Raw genomic sequence first — 16,640 nt, forward strand, 5'->3', positions numbered from 1 at the left:
CTCCCGCAGGATGGACAGCACAGGATCACCCTTTCAGAAAGCGGGTCCCAGTCTGACTACTGGGCCTACCAGGCGAAGCCGTAAGCCCGGACCAACGTGGTCCCGGAGTCAGAATTCAGGACACGCACCTCAGGCCAGGTGGGCCACGAGGCATGTACAAACCCCCGCCAATGGCGCCTGTCCCTTAAGTACCCCTCCCCAGCATGCACAGCGGGGTGACCACTCCCACCGATTCACTGCTGAGGGGAACACCCAATACACCTTGACCTTGCTGCTGCCACCCTTGGCCTGGGCCTGGGGTGGTAATGACACCCCCAGGCGAACAATGGTGGAACTCCCAGCACAGCCATGGCTGGAACAGAGGCTACATTGGCCATTAATCACACTAGTCTGAGCCCCAAATAACAGCTCAAACCCCACTAAATTTAAAGTAGCGCCTGTTCAACAGGAGCAGGCCACTACAAAATTTGTGTTTTTTTGGCGTGGTGGGAAAACATGTGATTCTGCGTACGTTCCCACAACACACAAATGTGAATCTAGCCTTAGTGTGATTTAATTTGCTGTTCTTCAGCAAGATGTTATCATCATTGAGGGCAATATAACTATTGTTCAAAGTAACCTATCTAGGAACAAGACGTAACATTTTCATGGTATTTGTAACCTTTCCCAGAATGCATTTTACAATCATTATTGCCTCCAAAAAGTGACATTCAATGCACTGCAATATATCTTGCTATGACATTTCGAACATAAAGAATGATGTTCTAGAGCTGAAAGTGTGACAGTAACTACAGTATACATTGGAACTAAGTTCAGGACTAAATTAAGCTCTTTCTTCTTTTTACATTATACGCCCCTTACAATATATAAGATAAATATTAAAATATAAATTAATGATTTATTAGCATGTGAGGGCCAGCTCTATTATGTAAGATATATAGCTATTCTACAGTATGTACAGTATATAGCTGGCCATACACTGTGCAAAATTCATCCAGTTCCTGATGAATCAGACAAAATTTGTTTCCTGGGAGGCATTGTTGGCCCCCTCCTGTCCAACATCATTTGATTGAAAAATCAAAGGAGCCAGGCAGAACATTGCCAGCCGATCAACAGCTTCATCAATCAGATGCAGTCACTGTTCAGGTATTCTGATGGCCACCGGTGCGAGCTGTCAGAATAAAATAGCCCGGCAGAGTAGAATTATTTCCTCTGCGCAATTAGTGTAGATGGCCATCTTAGGTTTATATCTCCAAACTGTGGCCTATGGGCTGAATGTGGCCCTTTGCTTGCCTTTATCTGGCCCTTAGGGCACTGTTCTTCTCACTGACATGAGAGACTATTTCTCCCACTGACACCATTGATGAGGCACCATGCCTGAAGCCTCGTACACACGTTCGAGGAACTCGACGGGCGAAACACATCGTTTTGCTCGTCGAGTTCCTTGTGAAGCCGCCGAGGATCTCGGCGAGCCAAATTTTCCCATTCCCATCGAGGAAAAAGAAGACATGCTTTCTTTTTGGCCTGACGAGATCCTCGGCGGTTTCCTCGTCGAAAAGTGTACACACGACCGGTTTCCTCTGCAAAAAAAAACAGCAAGCTTCTTGCTGGTTTTTGCCGAGAAACTCGGTCGTGTGTACGAGGCCTTACACTGACACCAAAAGTGAGGCACAATTCCTCCCACCGACACCATTGATGGGGTACTAGACTAGTCCTTTCACTGACACCACTGATGAGGTACTATTCCCCCCCATGGACATCAACGATAGGGGAACCATTCTTCTCGCTGACACCAATGATGGGGCACTTTTCCATCTTCTGACATTGACAGAAGGGCTTTATTCCTTCCACTGATATAAACGATTGGGTGCTATTCTTCCCACTGCCACCAAAATTTGGTGCCCTATTTCTGCAACTAATAGCAATGATAGGGTTCTATTCCTCCATTTACTGGGCAGATCGGCGCTATGTAATTCTTTAATCCCACTGACCACCAAACCTGAGACATTGTCTATTCTCACTGACGTTGGGGCTTTTTCTACTCCCACCTAAAGTCTGAAGGACAGTAAAATTTGAGATACCAATGTATTGGTCTAAATATATCCCTTTAATGGTAATACAAATGCCATGGCTGCAAATCTTGCACAATGCAGCTAGAAGAAGCAATAAGCCATAACTACTTTGGTCAAGCTCTTCCATTCCTATACATACTGTATACTGTAACTCTCAATGCAATTACAATGACGTAATTAGTATAAATGCTGTCGGCTCGCTTTTCCAATACAGCTACAGGAATTATTACATTATACACCACCAGATCACGGGCACTCGGGGGACCTTATCTATGTACAAGAGGTCACATCTCTCGGGAGACATTTCACATGCTTGTTCTTTAATGAAAGTTGTAAAATGTAGGATATAAATCAACAAGGCTTACAAAAACCGCCAAGGAAGCAGCAGGATTCTGTTACCCGGGGCAACAACAGTTGCAGAGATTTCCTACTAGCCCCGAAGGAAGATGAATAAAATATAAACAGATGCAATAATTCGATTTTTATTGACACATTCGCAGCCGAATGGCAGCAGCAGCAGAGTAATATACATTTCTCTGTGCTGGTGTCTTAAAACACCTAATTAATACCAAAGGCACAGAAGCCTAATTAGTTTCACAAACAGCAGAATTCATTCTGTAGACTCTCAGCATATTTAACAGCAGCTGACAACAACACATAAACCAACCCATACATATATGACAATTACTGCATTTTTTTGTACATACATGATACAATGTTATAATTAGTTCTATTTTTTATGTTCCCAAATAAATAGATGCACATACCGTATTTATCGGCGTATACCGCGCACTATTTTGCCCTGAAAATCAGGGCAAAATCGTGGGTGCGCGATATATGCCGATACCCGCGCCGAGTTTGAATACTGCGCCGACATATACCGAGCGCAGTACACTCGTGTATAGTCGGGCAGTCTCGGCTACACTCGCGCTCACGTCCTGTACGTCCAGGACGTCAGCGCGAGCATTGCCGACTATACGCGAGTGTACTGCCCTCGGTATATGCCGGCGCAGTATTCAAACTTGGCGCGGGAAAGCGGGAAACGAGCGAGGAGGACGCCGCAGAAGGACGCCGGACCCGACGAAGAGAACACCCGAAGCCGCAGACGGACGCCGGACCCGACGAAGAGGACACCGGAAGCCGCAGACGGAAACCGGACCCGACGAGGCCGCCGATGGACGCCGTGCAAGACACCAAACTGTAAGTACAAAATCTTTTTTTCACAGGAATTTCAGGGCAACTTTAGGGGTGCGCGCTATACTTAGGGAGCGCGCTATACCCCAATAAATACGGTAAGTGCTAAGAGAAAGTTATCTGTGTATATGGATAATCTGTGTCTAAAGGTGCCCACTAATACCTGATGGGGGCTGGCCTTAAAAACATGATCCAAGCTCTGAATTATAAGTATTGTGTGTGATATATGAACGAATATGCATAATCACACAAATCACTATTACTATACATGTGTGTGTGTGTGTGACAATCAACTAGAACTATTGAGTTCTGTAAAGTTTAACATTAAAGAAGCAAAGGGAGAGCCTGGAAAAGATGAAAGTAGCCTAAAGCTACATCTGCTGGCTCAAAAGAAGAAAGCAAAATATTACTATGCGATATTTCATATTAAGGCAATAAAATGTGTTTTTGGATTTTTAAAAAAAAGAAAGAATTAAGTACAAGACCACTATACATTTTGTTTAGGCAGAGTTCATTTGCTGCATATTAAACATAGCTGAAACCCAGAGTTAATTTTCAAATAAAGCAATCCAAGCATGTATATTCAACGAAAATATAAAGACCTTGCTTAAATTGCATTTTCAGCAATACAACATGGCTATTTTCAATGTATGTAAATTATACTGCACAAGCAATTCCCATGTGTTTCTATACAATGTTGTTTACATCATTGCCCTCCAGTGCAGAGTGTTGAAGAAATACCAAACTCTGTAAGCTGTGTCCACAATGAGGCAGACAAAGAGCAAAAGTCTAGTCACTAGTAGTCCTGTGGTCTCCCTGCAGCGGATCTTTTACCATTACTAACTTAGTTCTGCACTTTTTTAAATTAAGGCAGCCAGTAGAATAGTGAGTAGCACAGTAGTGACATCACCAAACCTCACTCCAAATCTCCTTAGGCCCCTTTCACAAGGAGGCGGGAGGTGCAGTGGCGGAACAGTGCCGATATGTTTAGCAGCGCTTTACCGCTGCTCTGCAGAGGCGCATTGCCAGCGGGATAGCGATGTCCTATTGATTTCAATGGGCAGGAGCGGTGAAGGAGCAAAGATGCGGCTAGCAGGACTTTTTTTACCGTCCTGCTAGTGCACCGCTCCAGTGTGAAAGCCCTCGGGACAGCAGCCGCTGTTTCAGGTCGATTTTTAGAGCAATATCGCCTGCAAACCGTCCCAGTGTGAAAGGGGTCGAAGACTAGCAAGCAGTGGTGCCGTAGAACCCATACTCAGCTTTGAGGCTGTAGGCTAAGGAATGCCTAGGCACCCTCACAGATCAAGAAGTTCACTGCTAATTTTTAGGACTGGATAAACTGAAAAAAAAAAACAGGACAGCAGTAATCATCTCCGATTCCTGATGACGTAAATTCCCATACGAAACGTACGTCGAGGCGCTTAGTGGTCATGCAGACATACGCACCTTCCGGTCGAGCTGGTTGTCAGCTGTGGAACGCAAGCCGGCTCACACGGCGAAAGAGACCGGTCTTCTATCTGACAAACGTGCAGCAGCCTCAGTGCCGGGTTCTTGGGCACCGGACAAAGTAAGGGGCCATTTGGCTATCTTTGTTTTACTTTGCTCAATAAATCAGTGTTACACTATTTGCGGCTTTTATTTCCTTTATATGCTGTGACTTCTGATATCTGGTTTGGATCTGGCTGATTGTGGTCGATTGGATTCCTCTGAGTCTGAATTGGTTTACCTTGTGTAAACAAAGCGCTAATGACTTCTTTTTATTTAAAGGGTCATATAGTTTTGGTAAGGAGCCATCTTATTATTTGTCACGTCGGGTGGAGCACCTGTGTTTTGTTGGTGAAGGCTTCTACTTTGAATTATTTCATCACGCAACCTAATTATCAACATTCTTTATTGGAACTTTTTCTATGGCACATTTTTTGCATTATTTCACATCACTGAATTATGCATGGACTTTATTTTATTTATTTTCATCTGGATTGAAATTATTTGAGCATATTATTGTTTAATATACGTATTATCAATGTATTATCAATGTTTATGTATGATATATTTATATCCAATTAATTTTCTGAGCGCCCCCTACCCTCACCAATCAATCATCTCCAGGAAGGATGGCTTTCACTGCAACCTAGACTGAGCAGAATTATAAAGAATAAAGAATAGGTGTCAACAACAAGCTTTTTAGCAGGTAAGGACCCTAGAAAATATGAAATGGAGCCTAAATCGGGATACACTGTATTAAATAGAAGTGACAGAGCTGCTCTATGGGTGTTCCGGTGTAAATGGACTCCACTGTCCATTTATATCCGACTGCCCTCCAACCTGATCCACCTAGATGAAGGGGGATGAATCCTCTTCCATTTTTTTTTTTTTTTTGTAAAGGAACGGATCAGGTTGGACGTAAGTAGGTGTAAATGCACAGAAGTCCATTTACACCCGCCGGTCCATAGGCTTGAATGGAGGGTCCAATCAGGTCTGCCTGAAAAACTGACAGTGGACCTGATTGGACTGTTCACGTGAATAGGGGCCTTATAGAAAATATGCCCTGCTATACTTTTTGCTATATATTTTGCTGTTTATAGGCCCATAGAATTTAATGATGTGATACGGGAATGTCATACAATTAAAAACAATATATAGGGGAAGTACAAACTATATGTTTGATCTCAGTAACACTGACAACAACATCATCATTTGAACAGAAATCCTACAAATACAGTTGTATACAATGAAATTGTCAATTCATAACAATAATAACATTTAATGATTATTTTAATAAATAAATTACTGCTTTAAATTGATGTTTTTAAATGTGCCTGGAGTTGTATTCTTATCCTATAAATCTAGAGCTGTGAAATGAAAAAAACAAAACACAAAATTAAGCTCAAAACACAAACTATACCAGCTTTTATATATTATCAACTACAAAAGCTGGAAAAAACTGCTCGAGGCTCTCTTAAAGCATAAACAGGATGACACTAAATTACAACGGAGTCCCTTTAATTAACTAACTCTGTAATGTACAATGCACTTTAGCACAAAGACAAATATCATTTAAAAATACTTGTGGTTGGAGGCAATGGTTTTATTATTGTCTGTATGAACCATGTGTGTGGTCGGAGAATCAGATACAACAAACATAGTATACAGTAATGGCATCATCAGAAGTAAGCTACGGTGTGAATGATGTGCCATTAATACACATTTATGAATTTATCAAAATTAGAGCTATAAATATGGATGCAGTAGAAAAATTACACTAAGGCCCCGTACACACGGCCGAGGAACTCGACGTGCCAAACACATCGAGTTCCTCGGCCAGTTCAGTCCTGGAGCCGCCGAGGACCTCGGCGGGCCGAGTTCTCCCATAGAACAACGAGGAAATAGAGAACATGTTCTCTATTTCCTCGCCGAGGTCCTCGTCGGCTTCCTCGGCCGAAAGTGTACACACGGCCGGGTTTCTCGGCAGAATTCAGCCAGAAACTCGGTCGGAAGCTGAATTCTGCAGAGGAAACTGGTCGTGTGTACGGGGCCTCATGCTCCTGCAAAACTGTGGCAGCACAAGTAATCAAAAAGCTAAATTTATCTATAACTATTTTATTATTTTTCAATAATTTGTATTACATTTTCAAGTACGAGTACAAAAATACTTTTGAGGTACAAAGAATTCATGTTTTCTGAGGTTAAATTGACACATGTAAGCTACATAGGGTTGATTTACTAAAACTGGAGAGTGCAAAATCTGGAGTAGCTCTGCATAGAAACCAATCAGCTTTGAGTTTTTTTGTCAAGATTAATTGGACAAGCTGAAGTTAGAAGCTGATTGGCTACCATGCAAAGCTGCACCAAATTTTGCACTCTCCAGTTTGTACAAATAACCCCATAGTATAATTGTAATCTCCAGAAAAAAATCTTTCTTGTCTGTAAAACTCTTAGGCCTCGTACACACGACCGTTTTCCTCGACAGAATCCATCAAGAAACTTCATCAGGAAAACGGTTGTGTGTATGTTTTTCATCAAGAACACTGTTGTGGAACTCGATGAGAAAAAAAGAGAACATGTTCTCTTTTTCCTCGTCGGGAGTCTCAATTTCCTCGTCGTGTTCCTCGTCGGGCTGGTTTTCGATGAGAAACATGTTCGTGTGTATGCTTAGAAACCCGCACATGCTCAGAAGGGTGGCGCCAGTGGAATCAAACTTCCTCTTTATAGTGCCGTCGTACGTGTTTTACGTCACCGCGTTTGAGAACGACGAGATTTTGTCTTCACAGTGTGTACGCAAAGAAAGCTTGTCAAGATTCTCGACTAGCCTAACAAGGAACTCGTCGAGGAAAACGATGTTTCATTTACGACGAGTTCCTCGGTCGTGTGTACGAGGACTTATGCCCCGTACACACGATCGGATTTCCCGTCGGAATAAACTCTGAGGGGTTCCACTCAAGCTGTCTTGCATACACACGGACATACCAAATTCCGACCATCGGAAACGTGGTGACCTACAACACTACGACTAGCCTAGAATAATGAAGTTCAATGCTTCCGAGCATGCATCAAATTGTTTCAGAGCAAGCGTGTTTTTTTCTCTGTCCTAATTTCATACAGACGAACAAATTTTCCGTCAGAAAAAAAAGGAACGTATTCTCTTTCTAAGTCCTCGGAATTTCCAATTCCGATGAGCCATACACACGGTCGGAATATCCGATGAAAAAATTCCCTCTGACTTTTTCCATCAGAAATTCCGACCGTGTGTACGTGGCATTAGAGGTTCTAGAACAACAGCTAAAAACAATCTCTCATGAGAAGATCCAATATCTCAGTTGTGGAGAATAAGGATCACACCATGTTGTTTAGTGTATTGTTTCCACCCAAAGCAAAAGACCGATATGACCAATAAGGTCCACTGTGGAATTGATTTATAGCACTGAATAATGATAGATAGATAGATAGATAGATAGATAGATAGATAGATAGATAGATAGATAGATAGATAGATAGATAGATAGATAGATAGGCAGATAGATAGACAGACAGACAGGTAATGGTACAAACAAATAGGGAGGAAAAAGATTAGGAAGAAGTAAAAGGAAAGAGGGGATGAAAAAAGAAGTGGAAATATATTCATGAAATTGGTTTGTAGTGAGGCCTAACCCTCATCTATCTTATGCTTCATCTAAAAAAATTTTTTTTTCAGGGGTTCCAGAACTTAATGTCTTAATTTTATTGTTTATTGTGTGGTAGACGTGTTTTTGTTTATTCTTATGCCATGTACACACGATCGGTTCGTCTGATGAAAACGGTCCGATCATTTTCATCGGACGAACCGATCGTGTGTGGGCCCCATCGTTTTTTTCCCCATCGGTGAAAAAAAATAGAACCTGTTTTTCTGATGGTTAAAAAACCGATAGAAAAAAACAATCGTCTGTGGGGAAATCCATTGGTCAAAAATTCACACATGCTCAGAATCAAGTCGACGCATTCTCGGAAGCATTGAACTTCATTTTTCTCTGCACGTCGTTGTGTTTTACGTCACCGCGTTGGACACGATCGGATTTTTAACTGATGGTGTGTAGGCAAGACTGATGAAAGTCAGCTTCATCGTATATCTGATGAAAAAATCCATCGGTCCGTTTTCATTGTGTGTACGTGGCATTAGAGTTTGTAATGGACTATTTCAAATTGGATGGCTTTTGGGCATGTGCCTTTTGTCCACAGGAAGCATTTCCGAAAGGCTCCTGGAAAAAAGGAAGCCAATAGCATTGGAACCCTGTACCACCTCAATAATACTTTAATAATTAGCTTCAAGTATTTATGTATGATTTTGATGTACTGAGAGAAAATTTGTGACAAATAAGTCAAACTCATTTTCCAGAACCCTTTCCAATCTGTCTATGTATGGCAACTTTTTTAGAGGCCGAATTAAGTATTGCGTAATCTCCTAGATGTGACCAGGAATTTTACAGCGACTTTTACACATGGATGTCACTGATATGACATCTGACTGGTGTCCAAGAGATTTGAAGATGTGAGCTATTTTGTTATAATGATACAATTCTGTATTTGGCATCTGGAATGTATCCTGTAAAACTGAGCTTGACAGAAATCTATGTGCATTACACATAGGTTATACACACGAGACCTTTATTGGTCCACCAAGCAAAATTTTTGGTATTGAGACCTGGAATAAAGGCAGTGGGTGAAGATAGGTGCTAATGGACTATGTGAAAATCTTGATTAATGAGTCTAAGAGAAAATTATAAAGATGGACATGTATCTTTGGCTGAAAGCCACATTAAGACGTTTATACAGGCTTCGTATTATAGTTCAAGGTGGGTGTGGTTTTTGGGAGGGGAATGTTTTTTTTTAAATTCTTTATTTAAAGATGTGTCACAGATACAATAAAGCAGTAACTTCATAGAACTATCAATGTCAAACTTGTGAGGTATTATCAATACTCCGTACTGATTCTTAAAACAACCAAAACATAGATAAATACAAGACATTCCTATCTCCCCGGGGAGAAACCCCTCAGGCAGGTCCCATCCGGAGTGACCCCCGCTCGGCACTGCCAGGGAGATCTAACACATCATGAAGGGAAGTCTAAAATTGGGTAAAAGGTGCTATCCTGAACACACCATATTTTCAATTATTTATTAGAGAAAAATTAAAAGGGAAACAGAAGAAGAGAAAAAAAAAAAGAGTGAGGTAGGAAAAGGAAGAAAAAGAGAAAAGAGCAAAAAAAAAATGGGGGGGAGGAATGGAGCGGTCACCAACCAGAGGAACGCATCCACAGCACCAGTCAGGCAGCATAAGCCACCAAAAAATAATCTCAACTAGGTATATTGGAGGAATTCATCCGAGAAGCGGAAGAGGTCCCAGTGTATCCATCTAGACTTGTGTTCCTCAGACTTATCCTGCAATTCCGCTGTCAACTCCTCCATCTCTCCTATGTCCTTCACTCTCGCAAACCACTGGGCCACCGTTGGGGCAGACTGCTGTTTCCACAAAGGCGGGATGCAAGCCCGTGCAGCATTAAGGAGGTGCTTGAGAAGGGATTTATGGTATTGTTTCCTTGACAATGGGGTGAGGTTAAGCAGGACTGCCGCTGGGTCATCCTGCAATGAAATGTCAGTGAGCTTATGTATAAGTTTAAGCACTGGTTGCCAGAAAGTGGCAAGTGTAGGACACTCCCAGAAAATATGGAGAATTGTACCTGAGTGGAGGCCACAACGCCAGCAACGGTCCGTCTGAGGGGGAAATATTTTCGCCAAAACTGACGGGGTTCTATACCAATGCACCAAAATTTTGTATGTGGTTTCCTGGTACTTACTGCATAGGGAGGATTTCTGCGCGAAGAAAAGGATTCTCTCCTTTTGAGGTTCGGTAAAAGTGACCTGTAGGTCTCTCTCCCATTTCGCTATGAACGGAGGGTCTGCTGTAGCATGAAGATCCAATAAGCATTTGTATGAGGTTGATAAGGATCTCCGGACTGGGCCTTCTCCCAGGCAGAGCTCCTCGAAAGAGTGGAGCCCACGAGCGAAAAGAGCCGGGCTAGGCAATGATCTAAGAAAGTGCGATAACTGCAATATCCTCCAGTGGTTCAGTTTAAGAGGGGCCCCTCCAGAAAGAAATGCCTCCGGAGATATCCAACCAGACGGTCGCAGAAGCTGCGAGGCTCTCAAAAGTCAGAGGGGAATGTTTTGAGTCGAGATAATTGTGGTGTGTAAAAGTATTTTAATAAGTCAGGCATTCCCAACCCTCTTTATTTTTTGTAAGAATAGAAAATCTATTTGCCCTGGGTCTGTTGTTGCCACTTTTAAACTAAAAAAAAATATATTTTTTTTTAATCAGAAGAGATTGGATTTTAGAATTCCTATTGGAAGTTAAATAGATATAAAATCCTAGGGAGTACGGTATATTCATCCTAAACAAATGTAGTCTCCCAGACCCGGATAGTGGTGCAACTGTTCATTTTTCAAGGTCATCTGAGAGTTTTCTAAATTAGGAGGGTTAACTGTAGATATAAGGTCTGAGAAGAATGGGTTAGGTATATATTCAAGTATAGCAGGGCATTGGTTTGCCATTTAAACTGGAAGATCGTTTTTAGATTTTGAAGTGTATGGTTGTCTAGAAATATATTGAGAGCCTAGGATTTTAGATTTTATTGTTAGGCATGAGAGAGTAAGGGATTGATATATGATTTTGCGTAAGCTGGGGATGGTAGTGATTAGGGAAAAATAATATAAGAATATGTTCCTGTCCATCACAAGAAATCCCTCTAATATCTGGGCTCTCTCTAATCATGATCGCTAGGGGTTCTAAGGCTAAAATAAATAAAATAATCATAGCATCATTTTTGATGTGTTCCTCTATGTACACTGAATCTCTGTGATCTGTCACTGTTAAGTGACAGATTGCCAGGGGGAGCTCAATAAAATGTTTTTAAGATACTAAGAAATTTAGGTCCAAATCCTAGTTTCTAAGAGGAATAAAACAGGTAATCCCAGGAAATGTAGAGGAAGGTCTTTTGAAGATCTAATAAGAGTAACATACTCCATCTAACCTCTCCTTCATCTTAATTTAAGTGTATAGCTAAAATAAGGTTTAGTATTTTTATTGTCTGATCTGATGATCTGAAGCTTGGCGGTTAGGGACAAATCCCATCTGATCGAGATGGATATACTTACCTTATATACTCGGGTATAAGCCGAGTTTTTCAGCACATTGTTTTGCGCTGAAAATGCCCCCCCTCGGCTTATACTCGAGTCACATTTGTGCGCCTGATCTCCCGGACTTTGGGGAACCGGTACCAGCCGGCCGTAGGTCCCCTCTACTAATGTGCAAAGTTTGTTGTCCAGGGGACCTACGGCTGGGGAGCACCGATTTTTCAAAGCCGGGCACCCCTTCCATAGACTCCCATGTTAAACGGTGATTTCTCCAGTGACTTTGGGGACCTGATACCGGCCGGTCGTAGGTCCCCTGGACCCGGAACTTGGTACACTAGACCCCTTTCTTCTATACAAGTGTGCAAAGTTTTTTGTCTGGGGGACCTACGGCTGGTGAGCACCGATTTTTCAAATCCGGGTACCCCTTCCATAGACTCTCATGTTAAATGTCAGTCTAGTCATGGGCACAGTAAGTCATGGGCACAGTGAGTCATGGGCACAGTGAGGCATGGACACAGTGAGGCAAAGTGAGGCACAGTGAGACATGCAGATGGACACCCTAGGCTTATACTCGAGTCAATACGTTTTCCCATTTTTTTGTGGTAAAATTATGTGCCTCGGCTTATATTCGGGTCGGCTTATACGCGAGTATATACGGTAGGTAAGAGAGAGTTTTTATTTCAACCAGTACTTTTAGCATAATTTTTAAGTCTACAATTGTTAATGATACGGGATGATAGTTTGTACAATGTGGTCTTTCCCTAGCTTTGGAATTACATGGATAAATACCATGGTTTCTTGTGAGGGTAGGCTCTGGCCATTTATAATACTATTAAAAAGACATCAAAGATGAGGAGCTGTGAACTATGTGTATTTTTTTTATAATAAAGTCACGAAAAACTATTAGGTCCGGGAGCTTTTGATGATTTCAAGTGTTTTATGGACACTTTTATCTCTTCTATTGTAAAATCATCTTCCATCAGAAGTCTGTGTGTATTGTTGATCTTGGAAAGTGGAAAGCTGTACTGCCTGTTCTTTAATCATTTTTTTTTATTCTATACTATCTGGTAAACTCTGGATCATCACACATTCCAGCTCTCCCAACCATTCTTCTGCATTGAGATTGTAAAATTATTACCATTATAGTACAAATTATACAAATTTTCATTGATCAAAAAGTAAAATTTAGACTCTAGATTAGGACAGTTTTACTTTATGCATGTTAATTGTATTCTATGTTTATATTATATGGCTTGCAGTTTTAATTAGTAAAAAATTGTACCCTGAATAACAGAGAAAAATTAATCTTTTTGAAAAGTTTACAATCTGGAAACCTAATATATACCACAAAAAAAAAACCCATATGGGAGCTAAACTTACAAGGGTTATAATATTAGGCCTCCATAAACCTCCATAAACATGGCACTGTGACCTATAGCTTTGGGTCTGCTGGTTAACATAGTCCAAATAATAAAGGTCACCAAATACACACCTTATTTTAGTATGTGGTCACGTGACCATAGATTAAAGTAAGGTGTATATTTGGTCCTAAAACTAAATCTGTGCAGTGGGTGTAAAACGATGTTACTACTGATAGTAGTGACTTTTTGGCATGTTAATCCAGTTTATAGGGCAGCTGCTAAGGATAATGATGCCACACATCACTCCCAGTGCCGGACTGGCCCACCGGGATAGCGGGATAATTCCCAGTAGGCTGCCTGTCCTGGGGCTGCTTTGAGCTGCAGCTGAATGCTGCACTCCGTCTCTCTCTCCTATGTGTCATACATCGGGCATCTCCCACACTGTATGTGAGAGCTGGGTCTGTGTTCGGCTGTGCTGCCTGTAGGAAGGTCCCGCCCCTCTAGACCTGCTTGTGTGATAGTAGATGGTTAATGGCACACTGATTGGACCTTCCTACAGGCAGCTAAACACAGACCCAGCTCTCACACACAGCGCAGGAGATATCTGGTGTATATGTGATCCAGACAAGTATGTATTGATGGGCTCAGTAAGGCTGCATGCATGGACAGTAAGGCTGGGCTGCATTCATAGACAGTAGGGCTGGACTGGGCTGGGCTGCATGCATGGACAGTAAGGCTGGGCTGCATGCATGGACAGTAAGGCTGGGCTGCATTTATGGACAGTAAGGCTGGGCTGCATTCTTATGGACAGTAAGGCTGGGCTGCATTCTCATGGACAGTAAGGCTGGGCGGCATTCATGGACAGTAAGGCTGCATTCATATGCTCAGTAAGGCTGCATTGATGGGCACAGTGAGTCTGCATTGATGGGCACAGTGAGTCTGCATTGATGGGCACAGTGAGTCTGCATTGAGGGGCACAGTGAGGCTGCATTGATCTCTTGTACCATGTCTGCAGTCTCTGACCATCTGTTGTACCATGTCTGCAGTCTCTGACCATCTCTTGTACCATGTCTGCAGTCTCTGACCATCTCTTGTACCATGTCTGCAGTCTCTGACCATCACTTGTACCATGTCTGCAGTCTCTGACCATCTCCTGTACCATGTCTGCATTCTCTGAACATGTCTTGTATCATGTCTGCAGTCTCTGAACATCTCTTGTATCATGTCTGCAGTCTCTGACCATCTCTTGTATCATGTCTGCAGTCTCTGACCATCTCTTGTATCATGTCTGCAGTCTCTGACCATCTTTTGTATCATGTCCGCAACCTCTAACAATCTCTTTCCTTTTATCATGTCTGCAGTCTCTGAGGGAGTCTGGAGAGGAGTCAAGCGAAGGAGTGCTGCTGGGATGGGGGTCATGGGAGAAGTCAGACGTGTGGACTGTGGAAAGAAGACTATAGGATAAAACCAGAGCCACCAAACCAAGCTGGAGCCGACTGACTGATCCCTGCAAGGTGCACCTGAGAGGAGGTCAGTGACAGTGCCGCAAGGCCAGTCTGAGGGGGGGGGGGGGTCACTGATGTAAGGGGGGAGGGAATACAACAATGTAAGGGGGGGTTCTGATATAAAGGTTTCCCCCAATATTAGTAACCCGAATGTGTATTCTTGTGCTTTCATATCTGTCTTCTATATATATATATATATATATAGGGCTGGATTTTATTCCCAGTCCGGCCCTGATCACTCCCTCTTCCCATCAGCATGGTCGAGTCAGACACAATTATGGTGCATGCACAGAGCAGCATTCTTGAGGCCAGAGGTGTAACTAGAACCTTTAGAGCCCCGATGCAAGAAACAATGAAGAGCCCCCCTGACCACTGGGGCCCTTTCCTTCCGAACCCAGGGCCCTTCCAACTAATCCCGGAGTCATTTACTCCTGTCACTGGGCCCTTTATAAGCCTGGTTCACACAACGATACATAAAGTCACATGACAGTCAAAACACATTCATTTCAATGGGTGCAATTTTAATCTATGTGACTCACAGCAAAAAAAAAGGTTTCTGCAGAAAGTTTCTGCGACTTTAGGAAGATTTGAATGCCATAGACTTCAATGTTAAATCACAAAAGTCACAAGTAAATTGCAAGCAAGTTGCACAACTTAGGTGTCACAGAAATGTGGAGCCTTATGTACAGCAGCAGCCCCCTCCACAGTGGTGGAATGCTAGGGCCCAATCGCAAGTGCGACCTTTGCGGCCCTGGTAGTTCTGGCACTGCTTAGGGCTTATGAATATCTAAAGAAGAAGTGCAGCTTTCAGATGCTGACAACGCTAAGGGAATTAGCTATTTAAATAACAGCTGAAACGCGTCATCCGTCCGGCAATGATAATGATACTATTAGCAGGGAAAGGGCAGGATCACCAATGCCATGTATCGTCTTTGCAACCACTTAAGATCAGAAAAGTTAACTTTTAGGGCCCTTTCAGACGTACGGATCCCGTACATTTCTTATCAGCTTGCTCAGCAGAGATCGCTACGTTGATCCCTGCTCCGCTCTCCCCTATGGGGGGATCGGATGAACACGGACCGTCTGTCCGTGTTCACCCGATCCGATCCACAGACGGATGGAAAAAATAGGATTTTCCTCCGTCTGCAAAATCGGACCATAGCGGGGACCGATGAGATCAGGTGTCATCCGCTGACATAGGGATACATGTATGTCCGTATTTCATCCAAAAACAGATGGATGAAATACGGACATACTGTCCGCATGTGTGAAAGAACCCTTAGGACTACGCATATTTTACTGGAACATTACGTACATTTTTTTTTCTTTTTCAATGCTGCTTGGAGTGACACTTCGATTATAGATTTATAACTCTGTATTAATAACTTGATCTAAAAGGGAACTCTAGTCAGGTCACAAAATTACTAATAAACCTAAAGTATGCATTTGACCAGAATGATTGCCTTCAGTGGAGGCTGAACTAGCGAGTCCTTGCCTGAGTTGCCTCTATCCTTTTGTCTGTGGATTCCTTCTTTAGATTGGCAAATTGTCTCCGACTAATGTTACACACAGGCTGTAATAAATGGTTTTCAATGATTTATTGGACAAGTTAGCCAGATCCAACCAACCCATAATTCATACAGCTGCCTTACATCAATCACATCCTGGTCCTTAGAGTGCTGCTCCATATCTCGGCATACCTTATTGGCTAAGATGCTTGCATCTTAAGAGAGGATGTTGTCCATTGTTTCTGAGAATTATAACTAATCAGTAATCCCACCACTGTCCATTCTCCAATATATGTTCAGTTCAACACACTCAATAGCTACAGTGATTCTCACAACA

At 42.4% G+C, this 16,640-nt stretch overlaps 1 protein-coding gene across 1 annotated transcript in view; it reads right to left on the reverse strand.

Moving 5' to 3' along the window:
• Positions 1-16,640, reverse strand: part of KIF26B (kinesin family member 26B) — a 472,460-nt gene that overhangs the window by 345,371 nt on the left and 110,449 nt on the right. The window lies entirely within an intron of this gene.

This window comes from Rana temporaria, chromosome 4 (genome assembly GCF_905171775.1).
Source record: "Rana temporaria chromosome 4, aRanTem1.1, whole genome shotgun sequence".
Taxonomy (NCBI): domain Eukaryota; kingdom Metazoa; phylum Chordata; class Amphibia; order Anura; family Ranidae; genus Rana; species Rana temporaria.